This window comes from Monodelphis domestica, chromosome 4 (genome assembly GCF_027887165.1).
Source record: "Monodelphis domestica isolate mMonDom1 chromosome 4, mMonDom1.pri, whole genome shotgun sequence".
In the NCBI taxonomy this organism is placed as follows: Eukaryota; Metazoa; Chordata; class Mammalia; order Didelphimorphia; family Didelphidae; genus Monodelphis; species Monodelphis domestica.
Window position 1 is genome coordinate 68,352,235 of NC_077230.1, and position 20,608 is coordinate 68,372,842.

Consider the following 20,608-nt stretch of genomic DNA (forward strand, 5'->3'; position numbering starts at 1 on the left):
TTTATTTAGTCTTTGGGGTCTCGTTCAGGTATTACATTTTATCGATATTTCATTCCTCCTCCCCATCTTTATTTTATTGATGAGAAAAATGAAGACTAGAAAGATGAAGAGACTTGCCCAAAGTCTGGAACTCACCTAGATTTTTTGACACCTAGCCAGTTTCTCTACATCATAGTTTTTTTTTGGAAGCTTTTCCTTCCAGTAATATGATGCCTTTCTGGGTTACTCTGACCTGGATAGATTTTTAAAAAAATTCCTCTCTCAAATTGGAGTTTGACTAGGATTTTTGTCACTATGAAATATATTTTTAAACCACTTGTTGGTGATCTAGGAAGAATTCTTGGTTAGGGACACACTGAACTAAAATTCTTAGATACTATATATAACTGTAGAGCTGGAAATAGGAAAATATTGAAATTTTCTTTCTGAGCAATGAAGTGACATGACAATTCTTGTGTGGTAATGTATAATGTAATGAGAACTTCCACAAGGATGGGTTAGTGGGATATATAAAGGTCATCATAGTCAAGAAGCATTAGACATGGAATGGGCCAAACTTCATAATTGTGACTCCCTTTCTCTTGTTCCATAAAGCCAAAAACAATCATGGAGAAAACATGTTGTTGTTTTGTCTTTTTCAGTCCTGGCTGACTCTTTGTGACCCCATTTGAGATTTTATTGGCAACTGAGGCAAACAAGATTAAGTGACTTGCACAGTCACACAGAAAGTAAAGTATCTGAGGCTGAATTTGAACACAGGAAGATGAGTCTTCCTGACACCAGGCCAAGCACTCTACCCACTATACTATCTGGTTTCCCATAAGCGTGGGTGACTTTCAAAATCATCATTGACACAGAAAATAAAAAGAACAGGTTTTGGAGAAAGATATGAACTCAAGTTTAGACATGTGGAATTCAAGGCAGAAAGGACTTGGTGAGGCTCTTCATGAGAGACCTGTTTTTCTTTCTGTTTACCAAATGTGGGAAGTGAATCAAAGTCATGATGAAAGGCTGGCCCTCTCTTGACTAGGCAGAATTCTCTTCATTTAACTGAGAACCTCAGAGGGAATTACATTCCTAATAACTTCATGGACTCCTATTCCTTTTGCAGAATCCCTCCCTGTTAAAGGAAACCCTTTGCAACATTCCTGACAAGTGGTTAGCCATCAGGAAGGGATAGATGAGGAAGTGAATTCACTTTAGGAAAAGCTTCAGTTTTTAAGAAATTTTCCCTTTAATTGAGCCTAAACCTTCCTCTTTGCAACCTACTGTTCTAATTTCTGGGCTTTGGAACAAGTCTCACCTCTCTCCCATATCATGGCCCTTTAAATATTTGCAAGTCCTCTCTTCCCCCCCAAAAACCCAACCTCCCTATGATTTATGCTTACTCCATCCTTCAGGTCAAACACCCCTTGTTCCTTCAATAACTGTAAAAGATTCTTGACTAGCAAGACCTGCTTTTCATCATTATCCCAATCTCTTCAGGACACAGCACAGTCCATTGCAATTTGCTTAATAAAAGATTGTTTAATTAAATTGAATAGTCTTCATGACATTCTCTAGTCATCTTGCCATTCTGGTCACCTTCTCACTCACAAATATGCTTCCTAAAATGTGGTGAACAAAACTAAAGCCCATTCCACAGATGTGGCCTGAACAGATCAGGGTACAGTGGGACCATCACTGCCCTTTTGGATATTGGCATTGTCTTAACATCTGAGACAGAATTAACTGTTCTGGATATTGTTATACACTTGGCTCATACTTTGTATGTAATTCATTAAAACATCTAGATTTTGTTGTCGTGAGAAATTGTTTTAGTCCTTTGATGGCATCGAGATTTACCATGTTTACAGGAGCCTCTTGGGCAGCCTAGTGAAACTCATGGACCTCCTTTTAATAATGTTCTTAAATGTATAAAATTAAAACACATAAGATTACAGAGGAAAGAAACCAATTATATTAAAATGTAATTATCAATCCAGCAGCTAGTGGCACAATAGATAGAACATTGAATTTGGAATCAGAAAGATTCATCTTCATGAGTTCAAATCTGGTCCGAGACACTTATCAGCTGTGTGATCTGGGCAAATCACCTAAAATTTGCCTCAGTTTCCTCATCTTTAAAATGAAGTGGAGAAGAAAATAGCAAACCACTCCACTATCTTTGCCAAAGAAACCCAAAATGGGGCCATGAAGAATTGGACATGACTTAAAAACAAGTGAACAACAACAAATTTAAATTCATAGACCTCTTGTTAAGAACTCTTGGATAGCATTCTCTTCACAAATGTATCTGGTAATCCCGACCTCTTTCCTCTACCAAAAAAGGAAATAAGATTACTCTGGCAGTATGGCATGCATTCATTGAAGTCATGTTGGGTTTTGATGATTGCCATTTTACTTTCAGAATGTGCATAAAATGCTTTTTAAAAATATATGTTAATTCTCACCCACACACTTGTATCTCTGTGAATATATACACACGTATGAATTAATAATCCTTTCTGTCCACAAAATCCCCTGGGATTTGTAATTCCCCCCAGTTTCAGAGGAAAGGAAACTAATATGTAATCAGCCCTCAGACAGAGTGGTAGAGGTTTTCATTAACAAGTCGGTGGGAGTTTTGGAGATATTTACACACAAACACATACATGCATATATATGTGCACATGTATACATAAATACATATGCATGTATGTGTATGTGTGTAGATAGATACAGAAAGACATGGAGATGATAGACAGCGACAGAGACAGAAACAGATAAACAGAGATACGGATAGATAGATAGAGATACATAGATAGATAAAGATTATAGATAGATATAGAGAGATGGATAATAGATAGATAGATAGATAGATAGATAGACAGATAGACAGACAGACAGACAGACAGATAGATAGAAAGATAGATAGATAGATAGATAGATAGATAGATAGATAGATAGATGGATGGATAGATAGATAGATATGGAAAACCAACAACAAAAATACAGGATGAAGAATCTTGCAGCAAGTTTGGAGGGCAAAGAATTATTTGGCAAGCTGCAAAATGCCCCTCTATACACATAGGCACACATACATATACATAAATATATAGAAACCTATATCTGAGTATAAATAATATTACCTTTATGTGTGTGTGTATATATATATATATGCACACACACATATATATGTATATATATATATAATGAATTTGGAGTCTATTTTTAAAGTTTGTCTCATAGAATTCATCATTCACGTATATTCAAATTCATCATAATGTCCATAATTACTAGTAATATCGGCCTTATTTTTTAAAGTGCTTCACAGATGTGAGTTGAGGCTATATAGTATGTGTGTATATAAAATAATCGGCCCCAATTCATAGTAATTCAGAACCATAGGTCCTTGTTGCCCTGGAAGCTGCTTTATTCTCAGAAGGTCAAGTTCTATCCACTAGCCTAGGCATTCTTAACCTCTTATTTTTGTATGGTGCAGCCTTTTTGCCATCTATGAAAATTGTTTCAGACACTTTATTTTATTGGTTTCTTATTAAGGAAATACTAATTTTCCTTTTGAGATGAATGAAAATAACGATGCATTTTCCCCCCATCCTAGTCCAAGAACTTCGAGCTAAGAATAATTGTTCTCGTGGCTCCCTTCATGCTGTGTAGCTCCACTGTTCAGTGACCTTTCTTTCCTCTTTCTTCTCATCTTTTGGCCACACTCTAGCACTCTCCAAGTGGCTAACTCAGGTTAGTAGTTGTCAAGAGTTCTCTGAACTTGGTTGGAAACAAATGCTATCTTTATTTTCACTAATCTCGAGCTGAAGTTTAGCATTTCTTTCCGTTAGGAATATAGGCAGCAAACTAGAGTATTGGCAGTACCTGTAGAAATCACGTATTTTACATCGTATTCCATTTATTGTAAATATCACAAAGGATTGCTGCTCTTCATCACTACTTAGAAACGACCAGAGTTATTAAACCTGCTGCTAAATAGATCACAAGTACAACAAAACTGTTGGAGAACCGTATTTAAATATACTTGGTCACCTTTATAGACCTCAGCGTGCCTTTAAAGATGATTCCGAAAAGGAGCCCAGAGACCACTGGTGTGGCCCGTGATATAAAAAGGCTAAAGAGCCCTGGCTTAGAACGTCTTTCGATTCCCTCAGAACGGTTTTCGTCTTAGCGTCTGCCACAGAAGAGGTGAATAACAAATGCCGCTTGAATGGACTTGAATTCTCTGCTTTCCCTGCTAACTCAGAGAGCTGAGAGACATTTCTGGAGCGAGCGAGCCCTTTTCTACACCTTGTTTGGAAGGAGACAAACCTGCACTCTGGGCGTACGTGCTTGTTCCTGGGCACAGGCAGGGACAAAAACATGGGCACTCTCCAAGTAGCTGCAGAATTCTCTTTGCACTCCATACCTGCTGTAAGCAAGATCCTCCGTTCTCTCTCCGTGCCAGCTCTTGTGGTGAGCTGTCTGTTTGCCCCATCTGTTCACTCTGCTAGGAACCCCTGAGAGAGGTTTTATTTAGAGTGGACCCCTTGACTTTTCTTATGATATGACATTCATTTGCTCAGCTGCCTTTAGTTGGCTCTTACCAGACTCCTGCCAAGCCCTCATGCAAATGGTGGCTGCCCTGGGCTATCTATCCTCTATTAGAGCTTTCAATAAAGCCTTGCTGGTACTTCTCTTTGAAACCTACATGGCTCACCTCTCTAATCCATTGTCCAAACAACTACCAAATTGTTGTTCCTAAAGGCTCATGGGGTGAGATCACATTCTTGCTCAAAAATCTCCAATGGCTCCCTATTGCTTCTAAGATAAATTAGAAATTTCTTTGTGTGGTTTCTCAAGTCTTTGACTATTTGGCCATTGTGTACCCTTCTCCTTCATGTCCTCTACATTCCACCCTGGTCCCAGGGTGCTCGCTGTCTCTCCATTGCCATCTCTGTATCTTTGTCTCCCATGCCTAGAATAGCCTTCCTTCTCACTTGCCCCTCTTTGAATACTTAGATTCCTTCAAAGGGCCATCTCCTTCTGCTTTATGCAGAAAGTCATTGATATTCCTTCTAATTGGAGTATCTTGATTGACCATTTTATGTTTAAACCCTTACCTTGGAAGTCTTAGAAGCAACAGTGTGCATTGGTTCCAAGGCAGGAGAGCATGGAGGGCTAGGCAGTGGAGGTTAAATGACCTACCAAGGGACACAGCTAGGAAACATCTCAAGCCAAATTTGGACCCAGGACCTTCCCTCTCTAGGCCTGGCTCTCAATCCACTGATCTACCCAGCTGCTCCCCTCACTTATTATTTACTTTGAGAATATTTTTGTTCAGTCCTTTCAGTCATTTCTGTTTCTTCATGACCCCATTTGAGTTTTCTTGACAAAGATTTCGGAGTGGTTGGCCATCTTCTTCTCCAGGTCATCTTACATCTGAGGAAACTGAGGCCAGCAGAGTAAAGGGTCTCCCAGCTAATAAATGTCTGAGGCCAGATTTGAACTTGGGTCTTCCTGAATCTAGGCACAACCTAAATGTGCAAGTATGCCCAAGCATAAATATGTTTATGCACATACACATATACAGATATAGATATGTGTGTATATATGCACATATTTTATTTCCTTAATAAAATGTAAGTACCTCAAGGGCAGCAACTATTTCCTCTTTGTCTTTGTTTCCCAACATAGCATGTGTCTAGCATAACTGGGGACAGGTGGTTCCTATATGATGACTGATTGTTTATCTACTACTTTCTTCTGACAAACTTAAAAGAAGATGTTGGCTGTCTTTCTGGCCACAGGGTCCATGGTTTCATGGTTTCCTGATGTCTCTGGAATATCCATTGAGGAGATCCCATGCTGTAGTTATTGGGGTCAGTGGGCTCCAGCTTCCCACGAGGACTAACTAGTGAGATTCTTGATGGCAGGAATGTAAGCGGTTGTAGAGACAATTCTGGTTCATTTTCCTCTAGGCAGCTAGGTTATATAGAATGGATAAAGCCCTCTATTGGAGTCGGAACAGAGTTCAAATCCTGCCTCAGATAGTTAGAAGCTGGGTGACCCTTGGGAAGTCACTTGCCTTTTTCAATCCTAGTTTCCTCATCTGTAAAATGGGGATAATCATAGCTTCCATTGCCAGATTGTGGGGAGGATCAAATGATATAACTTATGTCAAGTGTTTGCCAACCTTAAAGTGCTATGAAAAGGTTATCTGTTTATCTCCTAGTCATAATAAGAGAGATGGAAGAAAGAAAATCATTCTTTTCATTGGAGAGGGAAAGAGAGAGAATCTTTTGAAGATTTGAAACCTCAAGAATGCTTCTTCTAGCAGTGGTTGTTTGAGCACAATTGGAATTCCCTTTTGCCTGTTCAAAACCCTTCCTATTCATCATGGATTCAAGATAGCTCTTGAACACTGAACTTGCAAGGTACTAAACTGTCCCCACAGAGGACCAAACTCCTTGGAGACAACCTTCGAGATCCAGGATAGCAAAACCCAAAATATCTTCCGTGAGGATTCACGGCTTTGCTAGGGGGAGGATAGAGTAATTCAACCTTGCATAAGGCAATCAGTCAGGAATCAAAAAGTCTAGGGCAGCTAGGTAGCACAGTGGATAGAGCACCTGCATTCAGGGACTCATCTTCCTGAGTTCCAATCTGGCCTCAGACACTTAATAGCTGTGTGATCCTGGGCAAGTCACCTAACCTTGTTTGTCTCAGTTTTCTCATCTGTAAAATGAGCTGGAGAAGGAAATGGCAAACCACTCTAATGTCTAAGTAAGAAAACTGAAATAACTAAACGATAATAATCCAAAAGTCTACAGACATCATTTCTATATTCCATGCATAGTCCCTATAACTGTAAATCTATATATAGTAATCTTCTCTATTGTACCACTGACAAGTGGCCTAAAGTTGAAGAATATTCCCTTGGGATTTGGATTGTATTTATGATTTAAAGGTTGTTCAGAATATCCTGGTATAGCATCAGCCATTAATTCTGCTGAGATCTGGTGAGGACTAACCATTTCTGTTTTTTAAACAGGATCTCAAGGTCTTAGGTCTAGAGATAGAATGGACCTTGGAGGCCATGGGGTCCAATCCCCCCATTTTACACATGAGGAAACTGAAGCCTTGGATGCTTAAATGACTCATCTAAATAATAAGCATCAGAACCAGAATTTCTACCCAGGGCCTTTGGCTCCAGAGCTGGTGGCCTTTTTACTGTGCTCCTCTAATACTGAAATGCCATCTAAGCATCAAATTAGCAATGAGTTAGATTCATGAGAATCAGAGGACCAAACCTGAAGGGAATCTCTTGTTACATCCTGTGTTCCATTGTTGGTTAGGTGGTGGTTTGGCACAGAGAGAGAGCTTCTCTGGAAGGTGGCCAAGAACTGAAACTAATTCTCAGGACAGAGACTATTGAGTTGATAAGGGAGGGACTTGTGGAAAAGGAAATTCTTTTGTTGTCTGTGATCCTGTTGTGGGTAGAATTGACCCTAAGAGGAAATGATCCCTCCATTGTACTTCTTAGTTGTGAAAGGGAGCTATTAAAAGGTAAACATTATGGGGTAAATTTTTAGAGTGCTATATTTGGTCATCACACTGACCTTTTCCACCGGGGTTTACTTGAGTTAGAGCAAGCTAAAGTAGTACACAGATATTCTTGTACGAAACTCCTTCATCCTGAAGGGACCAACCCAATGACAAGATGAGGCTAACTGGAGAAAGAGATATAGGAACCAAAGAAGAAAGAATAGTAGTATATCCAGGTGTTTCTCATATGCCATCTGCTGTCTCATAACTAGAGAACCTTCCTCTCAGAAAAAGAGCAGAGATAAAATATCCATCTTGATTAGTTATTGAAAAATGACAAATAATAAGTGATATTTGGAAACAGGAAGTCTTGTATTCAAATTCATCCTCAGATAACAGCTATATGGCTCTGGTTAATCACTTAACCACAGTCTGCCTCAATTTCCTCATCTGTAAACTAAAGATAGTCATTGCACTTATCTCCTGAGATTATTGTGTAGTGATAATTGTAATGTAAGTGTAATTAGCTTAATTACGAATAGAGTGCAGTCAGATGTAGAACGGTTTATAAAAGTGATTTGAGACTTCCTAGGGCTGCTTTAAGATTTGCCATGAAACCCTGATGAGGTCAGAGGAGGAGAATTTTGCACTGTGTCTTTAAGTGTGTCATTTGAGAAACCATCACCCACTTCTGGAACAGAGACTTGGAGGTTGGTTGTTCCTGGCTTTCCTCTGATCAGCCTTGGAGAAGTTGTTGAAGATTTGAAACATCTTGAATTTGAAGGAGTTGGAAAGGTGTCTGATCAGAGAGCAGGAGAGTTACTGAGCAGTTCTTGGGAACTCCTCTGGTGGGGCCAAAAGGCAACTGCTGGGAGAATAGCTTATTACCTGATCTTTGGCTGAAGGGAAAGGAAGTTTGGCAGATTTTTATAAACATTAAGTTCATAAATTTTTGGAAATAGATTTAGTAAGTTAGAATTTATATTTTAGCTAGATAGTATAGATTAAGGAGGATTGCCATTTGGTGATCAAGAAGGCTTCTCTTGGGAGAAAAGTTTTTGGGGTTTAGATAAGAATTCATTAGTTATAGGGGATATTTCTTATCAATACTTATTTTACTTTTATTTTCCCTTTTATGTAAATTTTAATAGTTATAATAAGCAGATTTTGTATAACTGGCCTGAGCAGGAATTTTCCTTCAACTGCTTGAGCAGCCATTTTTTTTCCAACAGTCAAACTCAAGAGACTGTCCACATCAGTGACAACTCTTGGTAATACCAATACCAATAATCAAAAAGGGTTAAAAACCCTTTTCACCATTTGTGAATTTCAATGAAGTAATATTCATAAGGTTCTTTGTGAATCTTAAAGCCCACATAAATGTTAGCTGGTGACATATTATTATGGTTATGAGAGGCAGCATGGAGTAATGGATAGAGCTGCCCTCTTCAAGCCAGGGTGAGGTACTTAGGTTCAAATCCTGCTTCTATCACATACTACTGTGATTCTGAGCAAGTCTTATCCCATTGGTATTCTGGTCAACTCTCTAAGACCAGAGAAAGTTCCTACCTTCTTTGGTAGAAGAAGTTTCCTTTCTGGCTGTTTGTTCCCTTTCCTGATGAAATCATAGGTCCAGCTAGGCTTTATTCTGATTATGAGATATTTTTACAAATTTGCTTATTTCTATGGGATTGTTTTTGTCATGAATATGAAAACTGTAAAGGATTTTTTACAGTAAATAAATATCTGTATATATGCTATTTTACATTTTGAGTGTCTTAGTAAATATTTGTAATTTATCTGAATAAGAGACATGCTAAATTATTTGCATTAATTTTCTAATGAAAAATATAGGAGTTACATTTTCAGGTTAAAAATGCAGGAGAAGCACAAAGTTTGAAAATCACTGATGATTCAGAGGCATGGAGATGCTGTTTCTTCACTTTCCACAGAGTCACTGTCAATATGGTACTCATTCTCCATAGGATGAAATATCTTCTCAACCTTTAGATGAAATGTTCCTACATTCCATCAGTTTTCTCATTTTTGGACTCAGGTCCCTGTTACATTTTTAAAAATTATTGAACCCCCCCATCTTTTGTTTCAGTGGATTAGATCTCAATATTTACTGTATTAGATAAATGTCTATATTATTGTGATCCCCTGATAGGGTCTTGGGCATCTCCAGGAATGCCTAGACCACACTTTAAGAATTCCTACTGTATTTTAAGCAGGTGATTGCTATCCTTCAGACTCAGTGGTTTCAGAGACCTCATTGATTTATTTCATTCTTAGCTTTTCTACTTTGTTTGTGAAGGTATACTTTGTGTCTCCTTTTTTTTAGTTTGTAAATATAGAATCTTGTGAATTAGGTCTCATAAGTCTTTATCCTAATATTAGACAAAAATGTCTAAATCTTTGATGGCAAAAACAAGGACATATACACAACTATATTGTATGGCAATAATAAGATGATTGTGACCACGTATGAATGCTATAGACCACAGATGGCAAATGTATGATGCACAGGCTACATTATGGCTGATGTAGATTAAAATGTAATTTGAAAACATTTAACAAAATAAATAAAAATATAGGAGAACATAAATATGTAGTTTTCTAAGTCAATAGGCAGCCTATAGGGATTTTTCTGTTCAGTTGTGATGTGAATTTGGCAGCATCATTGTAAACACAGCCTATGGGGATCCAGAGGCGGGGGAAACACATTTCCAGCTGGTAATGGAAGACTTCATCAAGAAGTAAACATATGATTTATGACTTAAAGGATAGGATTTGATCTGTAAGAATAGTTGAAGTGAGAGGACAAAGGAATTTTGATAGAGTTAATATGAGTCAAAACACACCTCTTGAAAAGGACCTAAAAATGTGTGACTGCTTATTGTAGGGCCATTTAAGGTTTGAGAACCACAATGCATTTGGTGGTTTCTAATATGTGGCTGCTATGATCATTTTAACACTGTACAGTCAATCTTTAATTTTTTTTAACTCCTTACCTTCTCGATACTGAATATCAATTCCAAGGCAAAAGAGCAGTAAGGACTAGGCAACTGGGGTTACGTGACTTCCCAGGGTCACAGAAAGTAAATTAAACCAATTTTGAACACAAGACCTCCTATCTATAGGTCTAGCACTCTATCCACTGAGCCACGTAGGTGCCCCCAATCCTTAATTTCTGCATACAGTTCTATGGTGCAATGGATAGAGCACAGGGTCTGGAGTCTCAGGAAGACTTGAATTCAAATGTGACCTCAGCATGTGACCTTGGGAGAAATCACTTAACCCTGTTTCTCTGTTTCTTTATCTATGAAGTGAGCTGGAGAAGGACATGGCAAACCACTTCAGTATCTTTGGCAAGAAAACCCCAAATAGTTGGACACAACTAAACAACAACGAATGATTGCCTTTGTTTCCTTAACTGTATGTAAGTATAGATTATTGTTTTGTCTCTGCTTCTTAACTCCAAGCTACTTTGAATTCTTTATATTCAACTCTCTCTTCAGTATGTTCCATAACATGCATATATCCACACCCCTTTTTACTCAGTCACTCCCAGTCATTGGCCATAGAGTTCATTTCCCAACTTATTGTGGTCACAAATTATACTGCTATAAATACGTGTGCTTTTAAAAACAGATAGAACATTGCTTCTGGTCAGTAATCTCTTCTTTGCCAATACTTATCATTTCTTTTACTTTTCAGATTCCTATAACCAGCATTTCAAAAACTAAGTCAAACAGCAATATTGACAATAATGCATTCTTGCTTCACCTTGATCTTATTGAGAAAGTCTCCTGGGCTTCTCCATCACACAATAAATTGGTAAGTTCTTACTTCTAGATAAATGCTTTTGATCATATCATAACCTCAATTCTCTTCCATTTTATTATCTTAAAATATCAATGAGTGCTGGATTGTGAGAAAGATTTTTTTAGCATCTATTGATAAAATATTCTTTTTATCTTTCCTTATTAACATTAATTTTATACTAATCATTCCTGAAAATTGTTACACTTTCAATACTGGTACAATTCTAATGTGGACATAATTAATATTTTAATATATTTCCAATGGACAGATTTTGTTTAATATTTAGGATTGATATTCATTAGTGTTACATATATATTTTTCTGGCTTGGGAATCAGGACATATTTGTCTCAGAAAGTTATTTTTGAAAACAACTTTATTCAATTTCAATCTTCATTTATACTTGTGGTCATGAGTCCTATTTTTACAGATGGTTACTTATTCTTGGGGTTCTAGAAAGAATCTTGAGAGACTAGATTTCAGTATTCTTGTTTTTTTAACCCTTACTTTCTGTCTTTGATACTAAGTTTTGATTACAAGGAATAGGTAATTGAGGGTAAATGACTTATCCAGGGTCATGGAACTAGGAAGTATCTGAGGCCAGATTTCAACCCAAGATATCCCGTCTCCAGGTCTGACTTCCTATCCACTGAGGCACATAGCTGCCCTACTCTTGCTTACTGGTGTCCTAGGTGGCACAATGGATAGAGTTCTGGGGCAGGAGACAGGAAATCAATCATCTTCCTGACTTAAAATCTTGCCTCTGATACTTACTAGCTATGTGACACTGGGCAAGTCACTTACCCCTCTTTGCCTCACTTTCCTCATCTGTCAAATGGGCTGGAAAAAGACATAGCAAATCACTCCAGTATCTTTGCCAAGAACACTCCAAATGAGGTCACAAAGAGTTAGGCATGATTGCAAAATGGCTGAACAACAAACTGATATATTTTCTTATAAGCAATAATCATTTAGGAAACCCAATCAGCTTTAAAGAAAGGTTTAAAAAGTAGAATCCTAATCATCTGACCTCTCATGCCTAGAACATATTCTCTCATAAATAGACATGGGTCCATGGGAAGAGTGGGCTCAGATTTAGAATACAATGCGCATGAGGCACATGAAGGGTGGTAACACATGGGACAAAGAATGAACTCTGAAATCCTGGCACTTTATGGCTATTGGAGCCCACAACAGGCATTCTGCCCTGGTACACCTCACTCTACTGTCTTCTGGATGTATTGTCTCGTGGTAGTCAGTCTCTTCAATAACATGGTCCTGGGAGAGTGTAAGGTAGGGAAAAGAGAACTTCACAGATTGATTCTTTCCTCTTTTCATGGGCTCCAACTCTTGAATTAGACTCCTTAGTTCTCAAACTTGGAATATTCTACCACTAGAGTGGTCTACCACTTAGCTAGTTGACTGTTAAAATACCTGCAGCTACTTAAAGTCCCCTTCCCCCCAGATATTGGCTTAACTTCATTATTTATCAGCTGTTCTCAGTGGGGAGGTTTAAATTTTGTTTGGACATACATCATTTTTGACTTAACTACTTCTCTTGCCCCGATAACACCTTTCTTAAAAAAACAAAAAAGGAAAAAGAAGAGTTAAGCAAAGCTATCTAATATAATGATTGCACTGACCATATATGTTCCTTTTGATTTTTCCATTTTGTAACATGTCCTTCAACTTTACTGATTTGGAATTAAGATTGTCCATTATATTTAACTGATTTTGTTGCCTTATAGAAGCAGTGTGATTTAATGGATCAAATATATCTGGCATAGGCAGGAAGACTGTGGTTCAAAATCTTGCCTTTCTTTTAGCATTGGTTTTAATTTATATAACTGTAACTGTGTACCACTAAAGAAGGAAATGGCAAACCCCTCCAACATCCTTGCCACGAAAACCCCATGAACAGCATGAAGAGTCAAACATGACCAAATGACTTTAAAGAAGTCACGTAAACATTTTGACACTAGGAGAATTTTCTCTTATTGACTCTCTCAGGGTATAAATCCAGTAGTGTTACTGCTGACTCAAATGGCATGAATAATTTAGTAACATTTCTCACATAATTCCAAATTGTTTTCTAGAGTAGATGTATTGATTCACAGCTCTATTAGCAGTGAAACAGTATGTGTTCTTACAGACCTTCCATCATTGACTTTTTCCAAGGTAAAATGGTACCTTAGAATTTCTCTAATTACTAGGGACAATGGATTCTTTTCCTTTTTTCTAATTACATATAAAAACAACTTTTAACATTTGTTTTTAAAATTTTTGAGTTCCAAATTCTCTCCCTCTTCTCCCTCCTTTTTTGCTATAGATTATTTATAGGCACAGTAAATTATGCAATCATGCAAATTAATCATATTGTAGAAGAAAACACAATCCCCCTTAAAAAAAAAGAAAAAGAAAGACCTTTAAAAAATATGCTTTCATCTGCATTGAGACCCCATCCGTTTAAAAAAAATTTTTTTTGAAAACCCTTATCTTCTATCTTATAATTAATACTGTGTATTGGTTCCTAGGTATGGGCTAGGCAACAGGGGTTAAGTGACTTGCCCAGGGTCACACAACCAGAAAGTGTCTGGGGCCAGATTTGAACCTAGGACCTCCCATTTCTAGGCCTGCCTCTCAATCCACTGAGCCACCCAGCTGCCCTCTCCATCAGTTAAAAAAAAACAACAACTTTTTTAGGATTTTTATGAAGGCACTTTTATTTATGACTTATTAATATGTATTAATGTAACACACATATATTTAACCATACGTTGTTGTAGTTTTAACCTTCCACTCTTCCAATGCCTTCTATTTCTTTTCTTTCTTTCTTTTTTTTTTATGTGAACAATAATATGCTTTGATCTGCATCTGACTCCAACAGTTCTTTTTCTGGAGGTGGATAGTTTTCTTTGTCTTACTTAAGTCCTTCAGAATTGTCCCATATCTTTGTATTGCTGAGAGGTAACTAAGTTACAGTTGATTATCATACAGTATTGCTGTTACTGTGTACAATGTTCTCCCAATTCTACTTATTTGCTCTCCATCCGTTCATGTACATCTTTCTAGTTTTTTTCCCCCTGAAATCATCCTGCTTATCATTTCTTATAGCACAACAGTAGTCGGTCACCAACATATATCACAATTTGGTCAGCCTTTCTCCATCTGAGACTCCATCAGTTCCTTCTCTTGAGGTGGATAGCCTTTTTCATCATGAGTCCTTTGGAATTATATTTTGTTGCCGAGAATAGCTGTCATTCACAGTTGATCATTGTATAACTGCTCCTGTGTGCAGTGTTCTCCTACTTTGCCCCTTAACTTTGTATCAGTCCATGTAAATCTAGGTTTTTCTGAAATCATCCTGCCATCATTTCTTATAGAACAATAGTCATATCATCATAGACATATCCTTCAACTTGTTCAATCATTTCCCAGGTGATAGGTACCCTTCAATTCCAATTATTTACCACTATACAAAGAGGTTCTGTAGATATTTTTGTACATATTTTTAAATTTTATTCCTTAATTTTTAAAAAAATCTTATTGGGATTCAGTCCTAATAGTGGTGTTGCTGTGTTAAAGGGTATGCACAGTTTTATAACCTTTTGGGCATAGTTCCAAATTGTTCTTCAGAAAGATTAGACTATTTCATAATTCCACCAATAGAGCATTGGTGTATCAATTTTTCCCTCCAATATTCTGTCATTTTCCTTTTCTGTCATATTAGCCAATCTGATAGGTGTAAGATAGTACATTAGAATTGTTTTAATTTGCATTTCTCTTATGAACTCTTTTTCAAAAGGTTGTTGATCATTCAAGTTTCTTCTTCTTTGACTATTCATCTATTAGGCAATGGTTCTTACTATGTGCTTTTTGGATGTCTAGCTTATATCAGAAATTCTATTGCACACATTAATATTTGATCAATCCAGTGCCCTTTGGTCAGTCCTCATCCTTTTTTAAACTCTCTGAAGTATTTGATAATGGGTACCACTTCCTCTGGGATATTCTCTTGTACCTTTGTACTGAGGTTCATAGTGTAGTCTGATCTTCCTCCTTGGCTTTAAACAATTCCCTACAAGTCCAAGTCTTTTGATAAACCAGATGAGGGCTTAGGCATATTCATTCATTCATGATTATCTTTTCTTCTGAAAAAGCAACCTGCCAGCTGTAGGGTGTCACCTTCCATAATAATCAACACCAGCTGAGGAGCTGAAGAATTCTCTATCTCCTAAGGTAGCCATTTCTAGAAAGCCCATCTTTCATGATTGCTACTTTATCACCTATACTCAGGGAAAAAAAGTTCCTCAAACTAGAAGAGGAGGTCTAGGCTCATGCATTATAACTCCTCTGCCCCTCACCTTTATATTATTAGCATACGACGATCTGTTTTTGAAGTGTGTGATAGAATTTACATGTAAATCTTTTTGGACCTTAAGCTATTTTTTAGTTTTTAGAGACACCTAGCTCTCACTTGTGGCTCCCAGTAGCTGCTAGCATGCAGCAGCGGCCACACCCCAGGCAATGGCTTCGACAGGCCGGCTAAACCCTGTGAGGGTAGCCATCAGGTCATCGTCGACCCCTGGTGAACCAGGGCTTTGCTCACCCAGCATGTGAAGACTGCTTCAGCCGAACAGGCGGAAGAAACCAATAAGAAGGTTCAACGGCTGAGATGGCGATGCAGCAAAGCACTGTGGAGTGCTCAGGGCGTGTTGGAGCACAAAGGACAACATGGTCATCCAATGCAGCTGAGGAAGTCTCCAGGTGTAACGACTTTTCATGCCACTGGACCCAGGCTTCCAATGCCGAGAGAGTGGGACTCTGTGCATCGACTTTTCCACTTAAATCTCCTTCACGCACAAGTATCTTTGTGCACACTCATCTACATCACAGATGAAAGCTCACAAAGACAATCGTCATCCTCCGTTTCCGAGAGACTACTACTATACTACTAGTTTTTAGAGGGAGTTCATTTAAGATCATTCAGTTTCTTTTTCTAAGAATAGGTGGTTGAGGTTACTAGTTCCTCTTTTGCTATAATTATCCATTTTTAAGTTCTCAATTTTAATGAAATATAATTGTTATTAGCAGTTTCAGAAAGTCCTTATTTCTTTTTTAATTCATTATACATTTCATCTCTTCATTTTTTAATTTGGTAATTATTTTCCTCTTGAAAGTCAAATTGGTTGGGGGCAGTGAGGTGGCTCATTGGTTTGAGAGTCAGATCTAGAGAAAGGAGATCCTGAATTAAAATTTGGCCTCAGATATTTCCTACCTCTATGACTTTGGGCAAGTCACTTAATCCCCATTGCCTTGTCTTTTTGTTGTTCTGCCTTGGAACCAATATATAGTATTAATTCTAAGACAGAAAGTAAGGATTAAGATACAATCAAAGTAGTGAATGGTTTATTAACTTTATTATTCTTTAAGAAACCTATTCATTTATTTAATCATTTTTAGGAGTTTTGCCTTTGTTATTTAAAATTTAAAAGAAAATTTATTTGTTGTTTTAAAAATGTTTACTATATTCACTTTATTAATTTTGTTAGTGAGTGTCTAGAGACATAATTTTTTCCTCTAAAGAAGGATTTATCTACAAGTTATAAATTTTGATAAATCACATCATATTATCATTATCTTTAATATAACTTTTACTCTTTTTACAATGTAGTTATTCCTTAATATTAATCATCTAGGATATAATTTTTAGTTTCCATTTAAGTCTGTATTTGTTGTTTATACTTTCCTAACTCATTATTATTTTATATTAATATAAAAAGTATATGTTTGAATCCTTCCTTTCTACATTTATTTATTTCCTTTGTACCCTAGAGTAGTAGTTTCCAAACTGCTTTGATGGAACACTCCATCAGTAAAATCTTTTTGAGTAACCATCTTCAGTATATGTGTCTATTTGATTTTTAATTTTTCCCCTATTGCATACAGAAATAATTTTAACATTCCATTTCTGACATTTTGAGATTGAAATTCTCTACCTCCCTCACTTTCCCTCAAACCCTTCCTCCACCCCAAGGCAGCAGCCTAGACAAGATATACATTCACCATCATGTAATACATATTTTCATATTTCTCAATTATGGAAGAAGACAAACATTTTACATTCAAGAAAAAACTCAGAAGGGAAGTAAAGTGAAAAATGGTATGCTTAGATCTGTATTCAGACTCTCAGTTTCTTCTATGGCAGTGGATATATATTTTCATCATGAGTCTTTTGGGGTTGTCTTGGATCCTTGCATTGCTGACAACAGTTAAGCCATTCATAGTTGATCAGTGTACTATATTGGTGTTTTTATGTACAATGTTCTCCTGGTTCTGCTCATTTCACTTTAAACCACTTCTTATAAGTCTTTCCAATTTTTCCAAAATCATCCTATTTGTCATATCTTATGGCACTACATAGAATTCCATTGCAATCATACACCACTACTTGTTCAAGCATTCCCCAATTGATGGAAATTCCCTTAGTTTCCAATTCTTTGCCACCTCAAAATGAGCAGCTATAAATATTTTTGTACAAATAGGTCCTTTTCCCCTCTCTGTGGTCTCTTTGGGATACAGACCTAGTAGCGGTATTGCTCGGTCAGAGGATATGCACAATTTGATGCCTCTGGGTATAATTCCAAATTGCTCTCCAGAATGGTTGTATCAGATGAGGAAGCTGTCAGGTGGTGGAGTGTCCTGTGAGAGAAACACTTGGAGATGACCTTGGCTGGATTACAGATTGAGGGATGGAGAATAATGTCAATCAATCAAAAAGCATCAAGTCATTGAACACCTACTATGTTCCAGGCACTGTGCTAATTGTTAAAGACATGAGATCCCCTCCTTCAGCCTAATGGAGAAGATAATATGTGAAGAGTTTGGTAGACACAGAATATATGCAAGATAAAGTGGATATAAATGACAGAGGAAAGGCACTAGCAGTGAAATAAATTGAGAAAAGCTTCTTGAGGAAGGTGGGATGTTAGCCAAGGTTAAAAGGAAACAAGGGAAGTCAGGAAACAGAGAGGAGGAGGGAAGAGGATGCCAGGCATGAAGAATAGCCACCGAAATATCTGGAACCTGAAGATGGGGGTGTATCTTGTTCAAGGAATAGCAAGAAAGCCAGTGTTGCTGGATGGTGGAGAATATTGATATGCATATCTGGGGAATAGATGGAATATATAATAAATATATATAATAGATAAATGGTGGGACCAGGGGAATGTGGAGAGTGTGAGTGAAATGTTTTGTTGTTATTTTTCTTATTATAATCTTTTAGGAAATGCCATTGATTTGTATTAATTGGGTCATCTGGCTGATTAGTAAAGATAAACATACTGATATGAGTTTAAGAGCTGTGATTACAGACCTCTAAACTGCTTTGAAATAGAGGTATCATTATTGGAGTCCCCAGGGTCCTCATAGAGTTTTGTTTTCATTCATCATATCCTGCTATTGTGCTTCATTTATTTATTTTAAAATCAGCACAAAGTGTACTTTATTTTCCTTGTATTGTTTCCATCCAAGTTTTTAAATACAGACATGGATAATTTCCTCCCTGCCTACCTCAGTCTTCCATCATCCCACGATTTCAGTTTTATTGATACGATCTTTTTTTTTTTTTAACTCTTACCTTCCATCTTAGAATTTCAACTAAGTATTGGTTCCAAGGCAGAAGAGTTAGGACTAGGGCAATTGGGGTTAAGTGACTTGTCAAGGGTCATATAGCTAAGAGGTATCTTGGGTCAGATTAGGACCCAGAACATCCCATCTCCAGTCCTGTCTATCCTCTGAGGTACCTTGCTGCCTCTTGATAAAATCTTTTAAAATTTTTTCTACTTGGTCCATGGAGGACTATGCCATATAAGCCCTCTCCCCTCTCTTCCCTGCCACCTCTCAGTTAGCTTGATCTTCATTTGTGCTTTCCAGTCCCAAGTTATACAGTAAAAATTCACATTCATCTCCCTTTCTCCATTCCCTATTTCCCTCTATTCTCTAGGTCATTTACTTCAGTGAGGTAATATAGAACTGAATAGCCCTGAGCCTATAGCAAGGAATACCTGAGCTCAAATCTGGCCTCATACACTAGCTGTGTGACCCTGGACAAGTCATATAATGTCTTCCTCAGTTTCCTCAGCTGTAGAATGGAGATAATAACAGCATCTACTTACCAGAGTTGTTGTGAGGATCAAATAAGGTAATATGTAAAGTACTTAGCACAGTGCTGGGCAGATAGTATTCCTTCTATAGACTTTCAGATCTCTGTTACAACCTGTTCTTATTAACATTTGTATGTAAACATTGAGTCATCACTTATTTCTTGATTTAAATCTTGCATACTTTATCAAAGATCAGTTTCCTGGTTGATTTACCTGTCAAACCTTGTCCATCTCTTTTTTCTTTTACTAAAGACTATGTCTGGCATAATACTTCTGGAGAAAAAGGGATCTTTGGTATGTATTTTTTCAAGATAAGGCCATTTGGGGGCTCACATAAAATTTCTCTGCTTTCACTAACTTTCTTGTCTTTTAAAAATTTCTCTTCTGCTCTTCTCTTCAATTTTGGTTGGTGGCTTCTGTGATTCCTGGATCCTCAGAACCTTCTCCTCAATACCTGTGCTCTGAATTTTTATGTCTGTGTTTCTGGGCAATTAGCTGCCTGTGAATTCTACCCATCTGCTATTTGACCTCTGTTGAATCTTCCAGGCAAATTCCTTGTGAGCTTTCTTGTTATAAGGCATTCAGAACTATTTCTTTCCCATTTTTCTGGGACACCAACAATTCTCATGCTGTCTCAGTGAGCTCTATCCCCCCGCTTGGTTGCTTGAGGAGTTTAAGCCTTCTGGAAACTTTTCTTTTTCAATTTTGTTTTCTAACTTGCTCTGTTTTCTCTGCATTTTTGCTCTCCTTCAGATTTGTCACCACCATGACGATACTGGATAAGCGTTTTTGTAGAGTGAACGATATGACTGATGTTTAGATTTGCTTTACTTGAACCGGCTCTTGGCATAAGGAAGGACTTTTGGAAATGGGGGTTCCGGGGAAAGAATTGGGAGGAGTGAGGGGAGTATTATGAAAATGATCCAATAAAAAGAAATTCTTTTTTAATGCATGGAAGAGAATAGGAGGAAATTCAATAGGAGACACAGCCAAAATGGAAGGACCTCATTGGAAGTAATGTGCTGAATTTGTTACTTGCTTTACCAAATAAGTTCTCATGAGGCAGATTCATGGTTTTACA

General features: G+C 37.4%; 1 protein-coding gene across 11 annotated transcripts in view; it reads left to right on the forward strand.

The window, feature by feature from the left end:
• The window catches only part of HHLA2 (HHLA2 member of B7 family), a 236,807-nt gene that overhangs the window by 104,074 nt on the left and 112,125 nt on the right, over nt 1-20,608 (forward strand). For 8 of the 11 annotated variants that reach the window (XM_056793442.1, XM_056793444.1, XM_056793439.1 and 5 more), the window contains exon 1: nt 19,690-19,821. The gene's annotated coding sequence lies outside the window, so the exon portion shown is untranslated. Of the gene's footprint in view, nt 1-10,866; nt 10,979-11,256; nt 11,377-19,689; nt 19,822-20,608 lie in introns of those variants that run through there. The other 3 variants (XM_056793440.1, XM_056793438.1, XM_056793441.1) reach the window with 1 other exon arrangement.